Below are 23494 nucleotides of genomic sequence, written 5' to 3' on the forward strand. Positions count from 1 at the left end.
CTGTAAAGATCTGTCACTCCAGCTATTGTGTCATTGGATATATAAGATCCCCTGCATTAGGCAGGTGTGGAGTCTTGGGGCTGGTGAGCAGGCAGATGAAGCTCCCTTACTATTTACATTTCAGTGTAACCAGAGATCTAATAAGGGCTCAGAGCCCTGGTAGGCTAGACGCTGATCAGTACTTGAAAGACAGCTTTCCATTTCAGAGTTCACAATTTAATTATGTGATGGGAATCAATAGAGAGATAGAGCAGAGAGCGAGGGCTGCAACGTAGGAGTTGTTGCACTTCATATAATAAACACCAGCCAGAGTCTATCATCTGTCTGCATCTCTTACAAGACCACTAGTTGACGGACAATTAAATTATTTTGTGTACGAGCTGAAGACAGATAATTTCTTCTCATTTGTATTTTGACAGCAGCCAAAGATCTACCACAATTGTACTGCTCACAGTTTTACTGCCCAATGAGTTGCGGTCAAGGTAAGTAAAACATAGGATGCCCCTGAAAATATCATGTAGGATGTGATGGCATCCACTTTAGTTTGTCTCCCTGGCTTTTTGAAGGAAGGAGGGCAGTGAGGAAAATGCAGTGAGGCTTGAACCTTTTCTGTTCCCTGGTTGGCTTAATGAGGGTTCACAATGACTAAAGAAAAAAATGAAGTGGGAGAAATGATGCACACAAGTGAGGACAGGGTGGAGAAGAGGAAAGCAGAGACTGATGTAAGAAGAGGGAAGCTGAGATGAAGACTTTTGAGGAGTTTGCCCATGAGCAGAGACAGAGGGTGTTCCAATGCAAATTATCAGTGTAATGGCACACAGTGTCTAACAGTCTTTGGACACTCTTTCTTGTACTTGTTTAAGCCACCCTGACTGCCTTGGCCCTGAGGCTGCTACTTCCTATCCTGAACAACAGGTCTTGACCGTTGTGAGGAAGAAGACACGGTTTCCAACAGGCCACTGAAATAATGACCATTTGTCAGATAAAGAAACAATATGGTAGAAGAATCAGGGGAAATGCTGTAAACTTTAATTATTGTTAGAAATAAAACCAGCAGGGTCAAACACAACTTTCCTGGCACTGGAAAGAGAAATCAGTGCTATTGAAAGAGGCACCTGGATTTACACCAGTGTCAGTAAAAACTGACTCATGTTCGCCTCCTAGGGAAGATCATAGTTTTTAGTAACTAGGTGGTTGGAATGATCCAGAACTGTTTGCATTTTGTACGTGACTTGGGCCAATGTTTCCTTTCGTGTCTGGGCACACATTGCTCTATTTCTCCTCCTTATTTTCTGTTCTTGGCTTGTGCTGAGGTCTCCTCCTTCGTCTCCCACTGCAAAACTGTCAAGCTTCAAGAAACGCAGCATTAAAGAAAACAACAGGAAAGAAAAAAACAGGAGCAAGAAAACTCAGCACGATTCACATTGCCCTTTCCAAAGGGCATGACAAGCTACGGAACACGAAGCGGAGTCATACCTACAAACCGCGTGTGCAGGGTCGCCGCGCCTGCTGTCTGCCCCGGGCGGGCAGCTGCGGGCCGGGGGTGGCCGGCGGAAGGGCAGGGAGTGGCAGCCGCCCGGGGGTCGCCGTGCGGAGCCGCTTCTCCGTCTCCCGCGCCCGCGGTGGCGGCGGGGCGAGGCGTGCCCTGTCCATGGTGCTGAGCAGCGGTGGCTCCGCGCCGCGCCGGGCCCGATCCCCAGCAGCGGCAGCGCCGCTCTGCGGGTGACCTAGGCTGGGTACTGCCGCGTGCAACAGATGTTGGCCAGGCGGGATTGTCCTCTTTTAGCCCCCCTAAGAAGGCAGGGAGATTAATTAAAGCCAGAGTCTTCCCCTAGGTGAACGGCTCTCCACGTGTTCAGAGGGCTCTCCCACTCTTCCTCGCCGTGTCACCATCAGTCGCTTGCACAGGGCAGAGGATTAAGTCAACACTGGAAAGGGCTTCTGAATTGATTTGTTTATCTGTTTACTTTCCATTTTTAGGGTAACTGCAGAAATAATGAGAAACAGCAGGGAACAGGAAACTGATTGAGATTGATTGTTCCATGTATTTGGCTGGTGATGACCTTTGGGGAAAGTGTGCATTTAATTTTTACTGATGTTGTAAAGGCACAGACAAAGTCCTGACCTTTCTGATCCGGGGTGACCACTATGAGCATCCCATGGAGAATTAATTACAACTGCCTGGAGCGGCTCCAAGAAGCATTTATTCGAGTGCTATAAATGTGGTAAAAACGATCAGTATGCCTGGGAGAAGCCATTCCATGTGCCTGCTGTGATATCTAGGAGAAGCACAGACTTGTCGGCTTGCTGTTTTGTTTTGCTGTTCATTAACGAGACTGAAATAGGAGAGACAGCATTAGAACTGCAGGGCAAGCATTTCCCATCATTCTGCTCTCCACACAGATACTTTTGTATTAGATTAAGGCACAACAGATAGAACTAGATGGAACAAAAAAATCAAATGTCTCCCCAAAAGACAGGGCATGGTGGAATTCTCTGACTGTACAAAGAACAGTGCAACAGATTCTCCTAGCTGCCTCCTAGAAATGTAAAGTGGAAGTGAGCAGAAAGCTCCACACGAGAACTCTGTACAAGGAAATACTTAAAATTCAAGGTATACTTTGATGCCATTGTACTTCAGCATCCAGCACGATGCTGGAGGTATTGGTCACATGGGACTTGGCAGTGCTTTCCTTCAGAGATCAATCTAAAAATGGACAGTCTCTTATTTGTACAAAGTATAGGCAGAAGTATTTCATGTAAGATATGATAATTTTGTCAGATACTCTGCCAAAAGGAGTGAAACTGAATAAGGAAGTTTAAATAAAAGCTGTAAAACCATCTAAATTTGCTTTGGAGAAGCATTTAATTGGGAATGATGATGAAAAAGCCAGAAATGTGGATTAACCTGAAATGGAAAGGGCAGCCAAGTTACAGCAGATGGCTTTTTCTTGTTCTTGTAGTGCCTTATAATGAGGAAAATATGCTATGTAATGACAGTTGTTTCTAAATTGACTTTTTTTGGTTGTTGTTGGGGGGAGGGAGGGAGGTGGGAGGTTTCCCATGAGGCGCTGGTTGGAAAAGGACAATCAAAAGACATAGCTGCAGACAGCCTGTATTGAACTGTTTTTGTTCCGGAGTTCCGGAGCTCAGTTTGATGTGTGGTAGGAAAGACAACCATCTCCCACTCCAGCTAAAATCAAACAAGCAAATAGCCTCTATTTCTCCCCTCTGCCTTGCCTCCCTGAGCATCTACCCTGTGTAAGGGCTTATCTCCCATACAGCCTCAGTCTTTTCTGTGGCTTAAAGATTTCTTTATTCTGACAGATTTCTGTTCTGTCTTGCTGTGGTTGCTTGTGTTTCCTTCCTGTGTCAGCTAAGAATTCCTCCTCTAATGCTGTTATCCAAACCACAGATTCTGTTCACATTCACTTAAGATTTCCCCCTCATGCAAACGTTTTTTTTTTTCCCTTCTATTCAAAATGGGGCTGAGGGAAGGGAAGAGAGTGAAGGAAAACAGAAGACAAAGCTCATTCTGTGTGACATGTGCTTGATTTCCCAGCAAGGCTTAATTACCATTGGGAGTTTACATTCCTGTTCCTTTTGACATTCCAAGCACTCGGAGTGCAGTGCTATGCCTCTTGCCTATTCCAGTTTGCATGCACACGGATAAGATTTACTTGAGCACTGGGGCACTTGTATATGAATTGTATATGAGAATGGAAACTGCAGGCATCTTCCCTGAAGACTAGAGGCATCTATGAAGCTTTCAGGCAGACTTAAGACTCTTAGAATGTGCAGTTGGGACTTGTAAACCTTCACATAGCTTAGCCAAAAGATCCTATGGTAAGACAAAGGCAAGGGAGCTTTGCAGTCAGCAGGATTGAACTCATGACTGATATCTGAAGAGACTCATGCTTCATGCTTTGTGGGTACACAAGTGTAATTGGAGACAACAGGAGGCTTAGGATACATAATGTGCAAGAGGGGAACCTAACACGGTGACTGCTCTTCAACTCTGTGTGATGAAATGTGCATTGTGTTTTGAGGAAGAGGATGATTTCTGTTGCTTTTGAACATGAAACACAGCTTCAGCCAAAAAGAATGAAAGCTTGTGTATTTATATACTGAAGCTACACAGTGAAAGGCAATTAAAGAATATGCTTCACAAAAGAAAGCCAATAAATGTAGCACTTCCTGACTTTACTATGTAGAAAGATTGTTGTTTTCAAGATTAAAAGTGTGTCTGTTTATGAAAATGAGAGTTTTCTAGTTTCAATCTCTACATTTTCAACAATCAGCTGGATCTCAGGTTTAGCAAAATTCAGTAACATTCCAGACTACTTGATAAGTCTGTCCTACTAGAAGAAGCAGAAATAAGTTGTGGAAATCACTCTGATAATTAAAGAGTTTAGCTTTATATTTATCTGCTGAAAAATCCCCCAGTGACATATTAATTATGCATAAATCTTTGCCTTGTAAAAAGGTTGGTAGATTTTCAAATAACCATCTCATCACTAGTTTTAGAAGGCTGGCCCTTCAAACTGGCAACATTCCAGTTATGTTAATGCTTTGATGAAGACCAAACTTTTGATCTAATTATTTGTCAAAATTAATTTCTAGCAGCCTTTTTGATCAAGCCAGATTCTGAAGCAGGAGATAACTTTGCTTCTAATCTTATTCTTCTTTCAGTTCTGCCCTATTCAAGGCACCTTCTTTCACCAGAGGGCTGCTCAAAACAGGAAACCTTTGGAGGGCTATGTTGGAAAAATACATGTAGAACAATACAGCAGTTTGAGGGGGTAGGGTGGGTATTAAAGCTGCCTGAAGACTACCAAAGTCTCTTTCTCTCATATCAGGCATCACTACCCAGTCTTTACAGTGATAATGTCATAATCCTGAGAAAGTCCAGAGAAGCCTCCGTGGTATCATCTAACTCATTGCACAGGTCCAGCTGAATATTTTCAGTGAATGCAATATTGCCAGATATGTTATTGAGGGATATGGAAGAAGAATAGGGAAGTGACAGTCTGGAGCAGGAAGGAAGTCTTCCAATCTCTGAATCACAGAAACACAGAATATGTCTGGTTGGAAGAGACCTTCAAGATGATCCAGTCCAACCTTCGACCCAGTACTAAGCCATGTCTGTAAGCAGCAAGTCTGCTTAAACACCCCCAGGGACGATGACTCCACCACTGCCCTGGGCAGACCATTCCAATGTCTGATAACTCTTTCAGTGAAGAAATATTTCCTAGTACACAGCTTGAACCTCATGTGGTGCAGCTCGAAATCATTTCCTCTAGTCCTGTCTCTTGTCATCAAGGAGAAGAGGCTGGTCCCCTCCTCGCTCCAACGTCTCTTCAGGTAAAAAGTCTCTCTGGGGGGAGAGACTCTTCAGATCTCTTCCCCCAGCCTCCTCTTCTCTAGACTAAACAATCCAAACTCCCTTAGATGCTCCTCATAGGCCATGTGCTCCAGGTCCTTTATGAGCCTTGTTGCCCCTGCCTGGACATGGTCCATGCTCCAGCACCTCAAAATTCTTCCGATAGTGAGCAGCCCAGAACCAAACACAATACTTGAGGTGTGGTGTCAGCAATGCTGAGTACAGGTGGATGATCACCCACTGCTCCTGCTGGCCATAGTGTTTCTAATACAAGTCAAGATGCCACTGGCTTTCTTCACCACCTGAGCATGCTGCTGACTCGTTCAGTTGACCAGTAGCCCCAGGTCCCTTTCCAGGTTGCAGCTTTCCAACCACACATCCCCAAGTCTGTATACTACCATGGGGTTGTTGTCACCCAGATGGAGGACCTGGCACTTGGCCTTGTTAAACTTCATCAAATTAGCCTTAGCCCATCACCCTAACCTGTCCAGATCCCACTCTAAAGCTTCCCCCACCCTCTGGCAGATCAACACAGCCACCCAACTTGGTGTCATCTGCAAACTTACTGCAAACTTATTGAAAACTGATATTGACCCTCAGTCATGTGAGCAAATACTCAAATAGAAATTACTTAGTGATGCTCAAAATCTACAGACCTCATGTAAGTGAAAATCCAGCTTTTGTCTTCATGCTGTCCAAATGCCTGCCTTTTGCTGACAATTCAGAAATATCATTTTGCATTGCTTGTGCAAATGTAAGTTTTCTGGTACAAGAGGCAAGCAATCAACTTTGATACAAACATGAATTTTAAGGAAATGTTCAACTTTAACTCCCTTGACAATTTTGGTACAAATAAAAGCGTTTTACGTTGCTATGTGACGTGTCTGAATGACATTCTTTTCAGAATCTGGAGAAGATTGTTTGGAAATCAGTACTCAGAGAATAGTTAACAAAGGTTCACTATTGGCTGAGACTCTGCAGGGATGTATCCTGAGTTTGATAACGCTTTGTATTTACTTCAGTAATGATGAAGTAGGAAGTATGTTTAGCACACCTGCAGATGTCACAAAATCAACAGCTGTCAAAAAACTCAGGATGAACTGCAAAAAGGAGAATGCAAGTTCTGCATTTACTCTGGAAAAAATGAGTGCAAAATCACAGAATGGGAAGCAGCTGACTACACGCAAGTTTTGCTGAAAGAGATGTTGAGGTTACAGTGACTCACCAGTGGGATAGGTATCAACAATGTCATACTATTGCAGTAAAAGCAAACATTTGGCTTTGCTATCCAGAGCTGCCCATCTAGTTCTGTGCAACAAACTTCAGCAAATGTGGAGGTAATCCAAAAGAAAGAAACAATAATGACCAGGGAATTAGATAGCATGTCCTATGAGGCAACAATGAAAGAGCCTCTGGTTTCATTGATTGAGTGACTGACTGGAGGGACGTGAGAATATTTCAAATAATCAACCACTGTCATCTCTTCTCCACGTGAACTGTGATGAGAATGTCAAATGAATGTACTAAAATTACACCATGGAAAAGTTACGTTAGACATTAGTAAAAACTTTAGGACAATAAACACTAGGCAAGAATGTAGGAGAAATGATGAATTCTCTGTTTTAGATTAAATATCTTAAAATAATCAAACATATGTCAGTCCAGAACCATATCTCTCTCATATATCTGGCTTTGGCACAGGAGGGTGGATTAAGAGACCTCTTGATGTCATTTTAGCCTTGTTTTCTGTGTCCCTGTCACTACTTTCCCTATCTAACTTCAGTGTGAACTCTTCTATTTGTAGTTAGTTTATATATATTTTTGAAAGGCAGTCTCAAGAAAAATCTGTTTCACCTCATCCAAACTACATGAGATCCACACATTTAATTTTATTCTGGTGCTCTTCTACTTTTACCTCAATACCTTAATCATTTACATCTCATCTTCTTCCACTCTGGGACACCAGCTGCCAAATCCACTGGGTAAGCCTAGCTTGTCTGTGTCTGGCAGCTAGGGTTAGGAGAGGGGTGTTTCAACTGGGAAATATGTTCATTGGCAAGGTGCTGTAAGGAATGGAGACAGTCTTGCTGGCCTTGTAACAGGATGTAATAGTGGACTTGTCATAGGACTCCTAAAAGAAGGCCTCATATATTGGGTTGGGGAAAACTCAGAAGTATTTTGTGCTCCTTGTTGTGCAACCTTATGGTCTTGAACAAGGTTGGGTTTTGCTCTGAAGTTTTGCACATCCAGGTGTCATTCCAAGTATCTTTAGATTTAAGGCAAATCACAGATCTTCAAATATAAGCCAAAGCCATGTGACAGTCAAATAATATATCTTCATGTTCTGGTTGTATCTGACTGTCCCAAAGGCAAGGATATTAGTGGAATACAACACTGATGCACTCATTCTTTTGTGTGCTTCTATGGATGAGAAGAGAGGTTTCTAAAGGCACATAGAATCGTAGAATCATAGAATGTCAGGGGCTGGAAGGGACCTTGAAAGATGATCTGGTCCAGACCCCCTGCCAGAGAAGAATTACCTACAGCAGATCACACTGGAATGCATCCAGACGGTTCTTGAATATCTCCAGAGAGGGAGACTCCAGTGTCCCTGAGCAGCTGGTTCCAGTGCTCTGTCACATTTACAGGGAAAAAAAAACTTCCTCAGGTTCACATGGAACCTCCTATGCCTCAGCTTCCACCCATCGCCCCTTGTCCTGTCACTGGGCATCACCGAGAAGAGGTTGGCTCCATCCTCTTGGCACTCACCCTTTACATATTTATAATCATTAGTGAGGTCACACCTTAGTCATCTCCTCTCCAAACTAAAAAGCCCCAGCTAGTTACAGGCCTCCTACAGCTAGACTCTGACCCATTGACCACAACTGTCTGACTTCTTTCCTTTAACTAGTTCCCAATCCACCTCACTGCTTGATCACCCAGACCACATAGGGGAGCTAAATGATAAACTCTTGCTGAGAGTCAGTGGGAAGTGGATGATTGCACTCAGTGTGGTTAAACTTTACTTATGATATTACAAGAGGGGCACACAAATCAGACAGATGGAGCAAGGCTACCAATAACTGTTGGACATCAGGCAGAGAGCAATCACACAAGAATCTTTCAATATCCATGCCTGTTTATGGGTCCAGTAGAGTGAGAAAGTAGCTAGGGACTTCCCAGATTTCAGCAGCAAAAATGCTCTTCTGACACTGAGCATTATGTTAGTATTCCTTGCCCTTTTATTTTTATCCAGGAAAGACTATTTTTACCCAGTAAGAGGGTACATCCCCACCCCCCCACATATTCTACCTCCATTATTATTGGTGGTCATAACAAAATGAGGCACAGAAATTTAGGAAGGACTACTGGGTCTGTAAATAGCATAGAGCTTGAGTGAATCCATCCAGGAGAAATAAAAATTATCTCATCCTTACCTGATGGAAAGGTTTTGGTATAGCATGCTTTGAACTATTTCACACAGCCCTGTTTGCAAAAGCTCAGCTATCCTTGTGAGCTAACCTTCTCTTCATTTGGACTGGATACTCACCCTGTGGTTCTTGATTCTAACCTTCATCCCATTAGTCCTGGCTGTGCTTTGCGTTGTACAGCTGTTAAATCAGCAGTCTATTACTAACTCCAGCTTTCTGCATGTATTTTTTAATCTCTCAAGGAACTTAGAATCATGTCTTTCACCTGTTTCTTTTTATAAAGGGAACTAACAGTGCTGAGAAATCATTAAGAGATCACCAGTCCCTGCTTCTTGTGATATGCCACTACACTGCCTTACCAAAACATCAGAGCCAACATAGAAAAGTGGGTGCTTTGCATAGCAAATAGGTTTTATGACTTACAGTTAGTTGGAAGAATTACAACTATTGTTTGGTTGATGCAAGTAGCTGTCTTGAAAACTTAAGCTTCCTTTTGTTCTTGTTTCACTTTTCTCATGATTGACTACACAATGATTCTTTGAAATAGTATTGAATATTTCTTCTGAGGATCTACTTGCATCTTGTTGTCATGCAGTTTGCTAGTCTTTCAGTATGCCAGTGGTCCGGGGATATTAAAAGGAAAATGAAGCACAAAAAAAGGGAAATGGTTAATAGACTCAAGAAAATCACAGAATCACAGAACCTTAGAGGTTGGAAGGGACCTCCAGAGATCATTGTGTCCAACCTCCCTGCCAAGGCAGGATCCTCTAGGGTAGTCCACACATGAATGCATCCAGGTGAGTTTTGAATGTACCCAGAGAAGGAGACTCCACAACCTCTCTGGGCAGCCTGTTCCAGTGCTCTGTTACCCACACTGTAAAGAAGTTTCTCCTCATGTTGAGCTGAAACCTTCTGTGTTCCAGTGGGTAGCATTGCTCCTCATAGAATCATAGAATGAACCAGGTTGGAAGAGACCTCGAAGATCATCCATTCCAACCTATCCCCCAGCCCAGACCAGCAAAAAGAGATTGGCCCCATCCACTTGACACTCACTCCTCAGTTATTTGTATACATTGATCAGATCTCCTTTCAGTCTTCTCTTCTCCAGACTAAACATCCCCAGATCTCTCAATCTCTCTTTGTAGAGGAGATACTCAAGTCCTCCAGTCATCCTCATGACTCTCTGCTGGACTCTTTCCAGCATGTCCCTGTCTCTCCTGAACTGGGGAGCCCAGAACTGGACACAGTATTCCAGGTGTGGTCTCACTGGGGCAGAGTAGAGGGAGGGAAGAATCTCCCTAGAGCTATAAATAAAAATAAATATTAATACTACGGAAATATCAATATTATGGAAAGTGTGAACATGATAAAAAATACATACACAGCCTTATGAAGGTTAAATACTTTTTCACTAATGGAAAATAAACTCCATTAACAAATGTAGTAATTCATAAAGCATCTTATGTTGCTCATTGCCTGTATCTTCTAGGTGTCCTGAATCAATTACCTCAGTCAGACATGGATCCCCTTTCACTGGGGTGCGGCTGTGGCTGGAGGGAATACAATTTACTTTAAAAGCTGATTCAGCAAGAAGCTCTTCAGGGGACTATCAGTGTCCCATTAATAACCAGAGATGCAGTAATGATTATCAGTGGCATTGTAAATCATTTGCACAACACTATTTATTTCAGCATTATTCAGCAATTTTCTGTATCCTGAAAGACAGAAAGATTTCCATATCATCAATTATATTCTTCAGCAAGAAGCAACAAGAAGTATATCAGACCCTTAAAATATTGCTGCTTCTTATGCTGTACCTTGTTTCTGTGAAATTAACTATTAAAAATAAACAAAACTCCAAAAGGAGGTCTTTATGATTTAAGTCAGTGATACTACAAGCAGGTATTAAGAAAATGTCATGCTCACTTCCAGTAACTCATCCCATAACCCTTCCTTTTGACTACCTCTGCAGCCTGATTCTGCCTCTGCCTTTGAGTTAAATTAATAGGAGAAAGATCAATCTTGGACATCCCTTGTTGTGTCAGTCCAAACCTGTATCTGCTTTCTTCAGAGGACTTTTCCTGAAGCACATTTTCACTTAATGATAATAACAGTTTGAACAAAAGCTGATTTCAATTATTCCTTAAAGATAATTTAACTGTCTTTTGTTTTATCTCCTAATGAAAACTCAGTACAGAGTTAAACACAAATTGTTTGGAGATTTACCTTATTTGCACATTCTAATGGAAGGACAAATCAGCAGTAATAAAGCTCTGCTGAGTTCCTTTTTTACAAGATGTAGATACTTTCAAAAGCAGCATGAAAAATGTCATGAAGAGGAGGAAAATGAAAGCTTAGAAGGAACTTAGAAAATAACTACAACAAAATAAATGTTCCTTAATACCTTGCATCACACAGGCTGCTTGTACTGAGGGAGCAGAAAAAAAGCTACTGGTAGTGATATGTCTGTTGGAAATGAGTATTTATCAAACCTGAAGATCCCATTTTCAGCATGAAAAAAAAAATCACTGAAGGAGCGTGAATGCATCTGTGTTTTAACAATGCCAGGTCATTTCCCCTCTGTTTTGTTTTACAGTCTCTGAAAGGCTTCCTCTTTCTTGCTGCATACATGCGTTAGGGAAAATACCTTTTGAATAGAGAAGGATTTTTTTCTCAGAACCTAGAGACTATTTTCCTCTTGCAATCGTTGCCTCGGTGCTCTCTTATGCTGAGCAAAAGGACTACTGCTTCCTTCTTTTAGGGTGATGTGACTTGATGCCTTCTTTTCTGTTTGCTTTGCTAGCTATCCTAAGACTGTCACCACCTGCACTGGAAAGCTGGCTTGCTGCATTTTGCCACGTAACCCTGAGTGATTACAGCAGTGGTTCTCACCTGCTGCTTCTTACCATGACCAATGCCAGTATCTTAAATACAAGCATTTTTTTCTCCAATTAATGGCAATACTGAACATTCTTATTTATTTTTCTTTCTGCAAAAAGGAGGCACTTTTGAGGCCATGTCTCTGCTATAAGGGCAAGTGTGGATAACTGCAGCCAGTGCTACACTCGGGATTGAGTGGAGTAAACTTTGAGTTGCCAACGATGATTGACTCGAGATTGCATTCGATAACCTCTACTTTCAGCTGTGACTATTTATTGAAGTGTCCTGGGCCATTAAAGTTCGTTTGGTGATTGTTCTACTCCCCCTGCCCCCCTCCAAATCTCATTCACATGATAAAGTCCGACTTATCTTTTCCTACGGCTTTGCAGGGAGCAACAAAAGCGCCTGTTATAGGGATAAGCGCAAAGGGTGGAATCTCAAGCAAAGCAGGAAAGGGCACATTGTTCGGGCTGGGTCAGCAGCTGCAGCCCGCACAATGCACACTGCCCAGCACGGCAAAGGCCCCAGCGCCTGCCGGCCCCCCGCCACTGCCGCAGGATCGAGCCCCAGCCACACCGTGGCATTAGAGCCTGTGTCTGTGTAAATAGGAAACTCTCCGGGGCCCAGATGACCAGAAGCTGGATTCGGTAGGAATTGGATCGCAAGAGTAGGCAAACGGCAGAGGTGGTGGCGGATGCTTGTGGCAGTCAGGAACGAGAGCAGAGGCAGCGTGGAGGCCTCTTTGCAGGCTGAAGAGGGGGATGAGGGTGGGTAGGTGACAGCGCAGGCTCCACGAGCACCGCGGGTGAGCCACAAGACATCCCTTGTTGGTGTGAGGGACTGGGCAGGAGTGTCCTGAAGCAGGGGTGCTGAATGGGAAAGGGGCGGTAGGAGACATGTGACAGAGCCATAGCAGCCTGCGGGCTGCCCCTCCATGTGAGGGGAAAGCGCGGACCCAAGCGAACAGGAAACCTTACTCGGCAACCGGCACCTGAGGTCACGCTGCCGAGCTGCCGATTGGGAAGCAAGAGACCGGCCCCGCGTAGGGGCAGCGTGCGGAGCTATGCGGGAAGGGTCCAGTGTGACTCCGGGAGATGAGGCTATTGCTTCTGAGGGGCACACATTATGCTGGAGAGGTACAACCTCGGAGCAGCTGGACTGCAGGAGCTCCAGGGCAGTCTTCAAACCCCGGGTAGCTCAGCAGTCGCACCGAGAAGTGGGAGAGCAGCCTGGGCTGGCGGGGGAGGGGTAAGAACGGACAACCGCGCCGGTCAGCGACACAAAACTCCCCAGCCCCCACACTCGGCCTCTTGCGAACCCCAAGTAGGGGCCGCTGATTGACAGCTCCCCCGTCCTTCTGGCACTTTCATTGGATGCTTTTTACGCCCATCACCAATGTGTGCCGCGAAGCCTTCGCTCCTATTGGTGGTCTTTTCCCCGCCTCTCTTGACACGGCCAAAAGGGAGGTGAGGGGGCGTGGCGTGCGGCCGAAGGGGCGGGGTGGCGGTGGGGGGCGCGGAGGCTTAGCCCGCGAAGGCGGTCGGTGGCGGCTGGAGCGGTCGAGCGGCTGCGGCAGCGCGGGATGGGATGGACCGCGGCGCCAGGTGGGTGCGGGGCCAGGGCTGGGGCCGTGTCTCCCGCCTCCTTTGGCTGCAGCGGAGGGATGGAGGACGGGCGGCGGTGCTCAGGGGTCCGCTTTCCCCCATCCCCCGCCGAGAGGGGCGCTGAGGGGGAGCGGCCGCTTTTTAACGATGTCTCGCCGCCTGCGGGGATAATCCCGCTGTTGCTCTGAGCGAGCCCCTCAACGCCGCCGCTGCTCTTTCCGCACAGCCGAGGTAAGGGCAGTGATGGGTCTCTCGCTGTCCTCCGGCTGAGCTGCCCGTCCTGGGGCCCTCTTGCTTCAGCCGGGGCGAGGAGGGCGGGGGGAAAGCTTTGTCTATAGCCCTCCTGCTGGTCTCGGCCCCTCGCCAGTCCCCAGTCCTACGTTCCCCTTCCTCTTTAAGGTCTCGGGTCGCGGTTGCGGCACGCTCCATGAGGGGTCGGGGCAGTGGTCCTCGGATTTGAGGTTCTCGGGACTGGGCGTCGTGTTCCCGGTAGCCCGGTCGGAGCGGGGAAAACGTGGGGACTGAGCTGCAGGGAACACGGCGCCCAGCCCCGGGAACCCCTTTGCCCACGCACCGGCACCGCAGCGTGACACCGGCAAGTCGCTTCTGATGTGTGGTGATCTTTAAGTACTTAAAAATAATCGTCTTTGGCTTTGACGGGTGCTGGGAGTCTTTGACAGCTCGGGAACTTTTAAACCCCTTTTATGTCTAGACTTTTTTTTTCCTCCTAGATTAATTGTTCCCCCCCCACACTTATTTCTTAAGCGAATTTTGTCGCTGAGAAGCTGAAAGTGAGGACAGCGTGCGAAGACCGGTTTGTTTCAAGTGCTGAATATCTAATTCTAGCTGATAAGCGGTTAAATGCTTTATTTATTCTTTCTCCTTTCGTGTCTGATACAGTTCAGCAGTCGCTGCAGATAGCTAGCAGGAGGAACAGCTGATAGTTTTCGGCTGAACAACAGTCTGTGAAGTGGGGCCAGTACTTGGGTGATGGATTATGGGATGCAGTTGTGAGATTCTTTGATAGAAAATACTTCAAAGCACAGATGATTTAGTTTGTGTATTGTTTGTACAAGAATAGGAAAAAGCTGTCTAGCTGTGCTTCTTTATGCCTCTTTTGTAAACCACAGGGAATGTGGGGAAAGTACTCCTGTTAGAAAAAAATGGGGCCAAATTCTGGAAGCAGCCATGAACTTCAGCTGGGAATAAGGAGAAGGTTGTTTTGCCCTGTGTATCATGTAAGACTGGCCTTTTTTTTTTTCTGAATGAAAATTTTATGTAGAAAGGCGAAGTGTATGAAGTTTATAAAGGACACGCTTGTTTTAACTTTTGCCTGTTACAGCATTTTCTGTAGTAGCTAGTAGTGTGTGTGCTTGAGGAAGTGAACAAAGTAACGGAGTGAGGTTGCAGTTCTTACTCTGCAGGATGCTCTCCCACATTCCAGTGATCAGATACTGAATTGTGTGGCATCTAATACGTGGAGGATGACATGATACAGAATAGTTATGTAGATCAGTACCCAAGCTGGAAACCCATTAAAGTTGTAAGTTACAATACTTGCAAATGCAAAGATTAAACCCTGTGTTTGACCTGTGAAACTGAGTTTTGTTAGGTGCAATGTTCAGTCGCAGCTTACTTTTTGCCTTTAAGTTCTCAACAGACGAAAATATGCTAAGATGGAAGAAGAGTTACATGCCTACACCAAGATAAAGGCACTTAAGGAATTCTTGCTCAGTAAGAATGTGAGTTTCACTAAGTCCTGTTAGAAGAATGTTTTATCTGTAGCTCTTCATTTAAGACCTGGACCAGACCAGACTGTGTTGGCCTTGAGTGACATGGAAGCTTGATTTTATTTCCAGCTGAATCTGGAGGCTGAGTTGTGCAAAGCAAACTTTTCTTATTGCTTACTGGAGGATTAGTTTTCTGTTTGTATTGCTGCTGGTGGTGTGAATCTAGTTATTAGGCAGTGAACATAGAGGTTTTGTTGTACATGAAATAATACACAATCAAGCCAGTTCCCTTTCTTCTCCTTTTCCATGACTATTTTCTTCAAATGAAGAAATAGAAAACATTTTTTGATCAGATACTAAAACAATAGTTTTGATTATTGTATGGTCCTTGCTAATCCTTGCTGTGTGTAGAAGTAATGAAAGATGACTTTGTCAGAAATGGAGTTGCTTGTGCTTTAGAAAGGGACTTTCATAACAGGAATAAGTTATTGAGGCTTCATGTTTGATTTATATGGTACAACACATGTAACATTTCATAGTCAGCAGCATAAAACTGCTTTGCTTTTCAGTATATGCCTTGTCTCTACAACATGCCTCAAAGGATTATGATTTTAGGAGTAGCAGTATAAACATACAGACCAGCTGCTCTTTGATATTACCACTTTAGCTCAGGTTTATTTACTTTATTCTTTACTGGGAAGGTATATGTTGTATATTTCTCTGAAAAAAGTCAACACTCTCTACAGGCAATACTCCTGTATGGAGGAAAGAGGAAGAAAAAACTTCATGTGACAGATGGTAGAAACAATGTTTTCAGGTTTCTTATATACAGTGATTAGCAGGACAGGATATCTGAAAGCCAGGTATTCTGGTGAAGAATTCCAGAAGACCTAATGGTAGCTGAATGTTTAAGTCACTACGTCAGCGTTACCTGCACAGCTTTTGTCCCTTTAGAAGGCTTCCCTTTTTGATTAAGCTTCCAACGTTTACAGTTAAATTTCTGATATAATTTATAATAATTGGAGAGGGAAGGAACCTTGAGAACTGCAGGGAGGACTTCTGATACTAAAAGATACATATGTGCAGTTAAGTCTTTCTTCTTTTAAGTCATCCCATAGCACCATTTTCCAGAGCTCCACTGACTTCTTTCAGTGAGGAATGGACAAGAAATGTTGTGGTTAGTTGCAGTCTGCTCTTTCAGGCCTGTCTTTAAGCTGATGCTTTCTTGACAAGGTTTTGTAACTGAGCTGGTTGTATGTATAATACATAATTTGTTGGGCTTTTTAATTCAGTGACTGTGTAATGATTTCTTCCTGATTTGTATAAGGCTCCAGTTAAATTTTTCAGACTTCTTGTGGTAGTGGCTGTGGCTTCTTTTTATTTTTCCCTTGTGTAAGGATGCTGAGCTACAAGGTGTGCATCAGATGAATTGCATCGCTAGCCTAAGTCACTAGCTAGGCTGTGTGTGTCCAGTGGGTTATGATACTAAGATTTACAGATTAGCTCAGTAGCAGAAAGATACTTATTTACTATGAGGACAGGGAGAAGTTTCTGTTATCAGGATAATTTCTTAGTTCTCAAGTATTAAAGCCATTGAGTATATGAAGATCATTAATGAGATCAGATTACAGACACATCTTTTGGTGTTGTATACAACTGTACACTGCCTTCAGAAGCTTCTTTGTGCAGGGAATGCTGGGACTCACAGACTGTAACTGCTTATTCTCTTAGAAGAACAGATAGAGAAGTAGAAGTCCATATGGAAGACTTGCATACATAATACCTTTAATGGAAGAAATTCAGTTACTCACCTAAGAATTAAATTGAGGCATCTTGAGCCTTAGTTCTGTAGCAGAACTGCTATAGTACTTACATTATCTCCTGAGAACCTGATTTGCTTTTGGAGGTAATAATGCAAATAACCTGAAGTTTCACCAGATTTACTTGTTTAATGTGAAACTATGGGTGTGTGCCTTCACACTTGCTATTATTTGGATTTGACTGTTCAGAAGCCAGCCTGCTGTAAAAGCTGTTCAAGTGTTGCACTGGGGTGTTCTTCAACTGCAAAAGCGCAGTTGTTTTTCACCCCTCTTCTGGAAACGTGGATAGCTGAAATATTTTTAGCAGCTGATAGATGTCACTTTTTTTTTTTTTTAACTCTGTTGAAAGAGGAAACTGAACATAAAAAGAAGTTAAGAATTTGGTGTGTAAAACAGCTAAGATCAAAGTGGAAGTCTTTGTGCTTGTTTAGGCTGTAAACCAGGAGCTTACTGTGTTTAACTTCTCTATTTTTGCCAGGTGAGATAGCTGGAGAAATTTCATTGAAGGCCTGTTAATATGGTAAGCATTTGTTGGGTTTGCTTCTTGTTTTTCTGTGTTTCTTTTAAAACCCAAATCCAAATTTATTTACGTTGGAGGCTTATAGGTGCTTGGAATGTCAATGCATTGTAAATTAGTTTTTCTTTTCACATACTGAACTACTCTGACATTAAACCAACAGTATTTTTTGGGTCTGGAATTGATCACTGCACGTGTTTGGGTTAATTTTTTTGGGAGGACCTCTCAGATTAGTGGAGTACAAGTAACATATCTCTTTTCTAGACATTTGGTAGTCAAGACGATGGGAACAATGTGTGTTTCTATTAAGTGTAAAACATCTTCATTCCAATTCTATTTAATAATTTATATTTGAGTGTTCTTTGTACTCGTGCAACTCAAAGGTATTGTGATGGTTTGGGTGTTACCCGCCCCCCCCCCCCCCCCCCCCCCCCCCCTTTGGAAATCACCCAGACTAGACTCAACCGGCTCTGGAAATTGAATGAAGCTATTTATTTACAGCTTAGCTGATATTTACAAGCAGATACTTACAGTATATACAGAAATATACAAGGTAAAAAGGTAATACAGAAACACAGCTCCCCTCCCAGAAACCTGAGTCCCCAGGAGGGGCCTCCATCTGCCCTTCTGCCTTCCCCCTACCCCTCTCAACCTTACCCCATTCCCAAGGAAGAATGGAGGTTCAGCCAGGGGGTTAGGAAGCAAAGTGAATTCATCAGAGAGGCTAGAGAGAGAGATGCAGCTCGGAGCTCCCCAGCAGGAGTAATGCCTTGCCTATGTTTTGATTCTTGTTCTTGTACATCTCAGCAAGCATATGAGGGAAGTAGACATCACCATTGTTTTCCTTTCACAGCCTGAAATCTAGTCCTTCTCACCAAAACACTCGAGCTTCAAACTAGCACAGGTATGCTTCAACACTGAGTTAATTAGATTTTGTATTTTAAAAATACATAAGTATATAAAAATATGTAACTACTGCATATAAAATATTTTAGAAGAAAAAGTTGAGCATTATTCTGGTTGAAATTGCTTGATATTTGTCTTTGTTTTAAACACAGTCATCAATCTAAACAAAAAACCAATACAAAATAATGGGGAAATATTTTGCTGTGTACTGTCAGAGCGGTTATACTTAATGTGTAGTTTTTCTTCTGAGCATTGATAACTGCAGACCTTGCAGGAGTGTTTTGGTAGGAAGTACTGGAAATAACTGACACAGGCTATTGAATGCTGAGAGAGAGAATTGACTAAGCATTAGTGAACATAATAACTAAAATAAGTGTCTTGGACATGGTTGGCATACAGATATTTTGGAATTAATTGTGTGCTCAGTAAATACTTAGCTTTTCATGGTAGTCTTCAGAATATGGAGCAATCTTTAAAATGCTGGTAAGTGATGTAGATAAAGTATGTATAGAGATCAGTGGTGAACTGAATCTGTTCAGAGTTCATATTTTACAGTCATCATTATTGATATAAATAGAAGTAGTCTATGCTAAGGCAGTTGTAATTTCCATTAAGCTGTCAAACCCAGAATTTTTGGTTAACTTATGCGTATTTTTCTCCAGGACAAGAAAAAAAAAAGATATTTTTCAAATGCTGTACCTGGAATTACATGCATGTTTTCTCTCTAGTTCTGTAAATCAACCCCCTATTTCACTGTTTCTTTGGCACAAGTTTTTGTTGCACATCTCTGTTGTTGAAATTTGCTCATTGTAGAGCCATGTGAATTTTTTTGTGTGTGTGTTAAAAAACTGTTAAGCATTGTATATTTACAGATCAGTATGTGTAGACAAATTCACCCTGAAAACTATTTTTTCATTATTAATTTTGAATAGCAGGCATTTTTGAGCTTTATTGGCTACATTTCTGTCTATGCTGGTGTAAAAGCATAGTTATGTTTGTTAGGCTGTTGTAATTATGCATTGATGTGGGTTTAGGGTGGTTTTTTGTTCCCTGGATATACACTTGCATTAGACTTTATATATATACTGTGGTGATTCTTAACTCTGTCAGCTTTGTGTTTGCTGGTAGAATTTCAGAAGTGGAAAAGAAAGCTCCTTCAGGTAGTTCACAGAATTAACCAGGTTGGAAAAGACCTTCAAGATCATCAAGTCCAACCTATCAGCCAACACCTAATTAATTGGACCATGGCACCAAGTGCCTCATCCAGACTCCTTTTAAACAACTCCAGGGAAGTTGACTCCACTACCTCACCAAGCTTAAATTATAAATAGTGAATGTGCTGTTTAATACATGATCTAAATCAAATTGATAGATAAGCAGTCTTCAACTTTGTAGGAAGTGCTGCTAGCAATTACAATTTTCTTGAGACATTTGAAGTTTTATGCAGAACTCTGTTATTTAGTATTTTTCATTAGGTAGAGAATGCTGAAATACTTTGCTGTCATTCAGCCTTTCCTAATTTTCTTGAGGTATTGTTGAAAATGGCTTCTGTAGTCTTTGTAAGGTAGTGGTGTCCTGTTTTCAGGTGCCTGGCTTGTCTATGAACACAAGTAACTATGTATATTTAAGCTGTTTGCTGACCACTTGACAATCAGAATATTCTTCGTGCTGGAGTTGTGCTAGCAGGGTGCAGTAGGTACTGCATCTTGTTGAGCTGAAGTGCTCTGTTTGAATGGATATGCTCAAAGGCTGCCATAGATATTTTCTTGTTGGGCTACCAGAGTGGAAGCCCTAGCCCTTTATGGATGTGTCTCTTGATACTGACCACTATACTGTCTTACTGTTAATATATTGTGAATTCCTCATTCAACAAACACCTCTGTCTCCTTGTTGGGAATTGTGATAATGTTATATTAGAATGCTTTGAGGTACTATTTCTGGTCCTATTTGTCTATGTTGTTCTTCGTGTCACCTTTTAGGTTGCTGGGTAATTAAGTTGATCTTAGCATTAGTGTTCTGAATTTGTGTGCTTTCTTTGTGACTTACGAAGTCTGTTCAATGTTCTTAATGTATTGGTAGATTATGAAGGCAGAGGTCATTGATGGAGTGAAATATAACAACAGTTTTGAGCTCCATGGTGTAAGAAGGATACCAAAATATAGGAGTGTGTGTAAAGGAGGGCAGCAAAGATGGTGAAAGGACTAGAGGACATGAATTACAAGAGTGGCTGAGGACACTACATTTGGAGAAGAGGGTACTGAAGGGTGACCTCACTGCTGTCTACAACTTCCTTGTGGCAGGCAGCAGAAATGGAGGTGCTGATCGCTTCTCTCTGGTGTATGGTGATGGGCCATGAGGGATTGGCTTAACCTGCATCAGAGGAAGTTTAGGCTGCGTATTGTGCGTAAGTTCTTCACTGAGAGTTCTGACAAAGCACTGGAATAAGCTGGTTGGAGTTGAAGAAGCATTTGGACAGTGCTCTTGATGATATGATTTAACCTTTAGATTGCTGTGTGTAGAGTCAGGAGTTTGACTTGACAACCTTCATGAGGCCCTTTCCAGCTTGGGATATTCTGTGATAGCATGAAAGGTATAGTACAATAGTATTTTAGAGGCCTTAGAAGCCTTGAGTTTCACCAACTGGTTAGAAGACTGTGTGTGCAAAGATACTTCCTTTTATTGATACATTCATAGAAACTAGAAGTATACAAAGCACCTCATCAGTGAAGACTGGAAAACATATTTAAGCTCCTTGATGCCAAGAAAAAAATGTTCATCTGCTGTAGACTTGATTTTTGCCCTAACAGTGCAACAAGCAGCTGTAGGGTCAAGAAGCCTGTTTTATTTTGAGAGCTCAAACATCTTTTAAAGCAGTTCTTCAAGAAGTTCTTCTGCTTCATTAAGTGTGAATGCAGAAATGAATTTGAACTTCTGAATTGGAGGGGCAGCTCTAGTGGAAATGTGACTTTCTAGTTCTCTCTTCTACAGCAGCTAGTGCTTGTTGATGAGTTTTCTATAGAGTGCTGAAATTGTCTGCAAAGCCCGTCAGCACATGTTTATTGTAGAGTTATTTCCTGGGAAAGGATTTTTTCTCCCTAAAGCTTTGCTGCTGCTTTGAATGCTCAAACAGCTGCAGACACAGAGGAAATAATACATCATTTTAGATGGAGCCTGTGTTTTTTGCTTTATGCTGAATTTGGGTACACTCTTCTACACTTTATTGGTTTTTTTTCCAGAGAATATTGAAATTCCTTCTTGACTGCTGGTTCAGGAGGGGCTGAAGTGGGACTGCAGTTAACTCTGAAGTCATATTTAAAGAAGATGTCTTGATATAGTTATACAAGTGGTTTGGTTACTGTTTCAGGCCTGTGTAGGAGAGGGTATTTGCCGGGGTTTGCTAAACAAGCAGATGTGCAAGCCATGTGCTTTCCATCCACCCTTCTTTTTGCAGAAAGAATCAGGAACTAGCATTTCATCATCTTTTCTTTTGGGTTTTTTTTTTTTTTTTTTCTCCTGAGATAGAGGGGATCCTATCTCCTTCAGCTCATCTTGCTCAGTTTTGAAGCTGCCCACTTTTCATATCCTACAGATTTCATACATCCTCACTGTAGGAATTACCTTACATTTATAGCAAGTAAAGAGTGGTAGAACTTGTGCCTGGGGAGTGTGTAATACCTGTATGTTGAAGTGATGAGGTACAAATGCCTTCAAGAGGAGTGTCTGAGAATGCACTCAGGTATAGTCTTCCAGCCTATTTCCAGTGAAATGTAGCTATTTGCCTGTCACCAAACACTGTTCATACTCCTGTAGACTATCTTGAAAATTCAAATATCTCTTGATTTGGGTGTATGATTCTACCTAAACACATAGATTAGGTTAGGAGCAATACCTAGTTATAGCTCAGTCTGGTAATGCTGTAAAGACAGACCTTCATATCTAGCTGCTGAATTTGTGCTGGATTTGCACAGCTAATGACAGGAAAAGCTTCCATGTTGACAGACTAATAAGTGGTTGGGTTTTTAACCCTAAGGGTTTTTATTAGCCTAAAATAGCTGCGTCTGAAATACTAAGTGTAAGATCACTGAGATTCTGAGCTTATTCTTCTACAGTGTACTGTAGAAGGTACCTGCTGTGCAATAGTGTTGTTCTAATTGCCATACTAACAATTCTGAGGGCCCAAGGCTTGCATGGATCTGCAGCTTGCTCACATGTTAGAGATTATATTCTTGGCTGGAGTGTTGTCTGACTATCTGGCTTGATGTTGGAGCAGGTTTAGCAGCCTTCAGGGATTTCTGTGTCTTGCAGGGTGATGGCAAGATTCTGTTCAATGCGATTTATAATGTTATATGCTGATAGACACTGCAAAGCAGCAAGTAAAACTCCATGACTGGGAAAATTTTCAGAACTTCTTTTGTCTTATATACTCCCAAACTGACAAAATATTTTACTTTACTTAATTGGTCCAGGTACCATTTCTGTGAGTTATTAATTAAGGATGAAGTAAAATACTGTAGCAGATCGAACCCTTTGGAAATGCAAAGAAATGTCTTATGCAGTACCTGATCCAATTTGCACATTTCTATTACCTGTTTTGTCTCTTGATCTGAAACTGTTGAGGCAGCAGTGAAATAAGCACGTTTAGTGGGAGGTAATATTTATACTTCTTGTGACAATAGCAGCTGAAACCTGTGATGCGTCTCCTCTCCCTGTCTTATGCTTAAGTATGTGTTAATGTTCTTTGCGTGCTACTTCCTCATTTGAATTTTCTGTTCTGCTTCCTCCTGCTGCAAACTTTCTTCTTCTATGGATTACTTCTGAAGCTGACTTTTTACTTCCCTTTTTAAGTCTTTTATATTGTAGCATTCCCCATAAGAAAGAAATGCTTTTTGGTGAATTTCTGCTTCATGTAATTTCTGGGAAAACCCACAGATGCCTTTTTTTAGAGAGTGAAATGCTTGGAGATGTAAAAAAACTAAACCTCACCAAGCCAACCACAACAAAACCCTTCATCACTGCCACATCTCCAAAGAAAGCTAACCAGGGGGAAGTAAATGGATGATGGGACACATAAACACTTGCCAAGTGTAAGCTCTTCTTCCTTCAACTGAGTGAACTGCCTACTATCAGATTTCTTCAAGCCACAGAATGTTGTTTTTGGCAGGAACATCAGAAGGAGTATTCTGTCTTTTAAACAGTTGTTGTTTGGAAAACAGGCATATGGCT

At 42.5% G+C, this 23494-nt stretch overlaps 1 protein-coding gene across 2 annotated transcripts in view; it reads left to right on the top strand.

The window, feature by feature from the left end:
- The first annotated feature begins 13208 nt into the window (after positions 1-13208).
- Positions 13209-23494, top strand: part of WASF3 (WASP family member 3) — a 99364-nt gene continuing 89078 nt past the window's right edge. For both annotated transcript variants that reach the window (XM_064172206.1, XM_064172230.1), the window contains exons 1-2: positions 13209-13298; positions 17327-17368. The gene's annotated coding sequence lies outside the window, so the exon portion shown is untranslated. The remainder of the gene's footprint in view (positions 13299-17326; positions 17369-23494) is intronic.

This window comes from Pogoniulus pusillus, chromosome 3 (genome assembly GCF_015220805.1).
Source record: "Pogoniulus pusillus isolate bPogPus1 chromosome 3, bPogPus1.pri, whole genome shotgun sequence".
NCBI classification, from domain to species: domain Eukaryota; kingdom Metazoa; phylum Chordata; class Aves; order Piciformes; family Lybiidae; genus Pogoniulus; species Pogoniulus pusillus.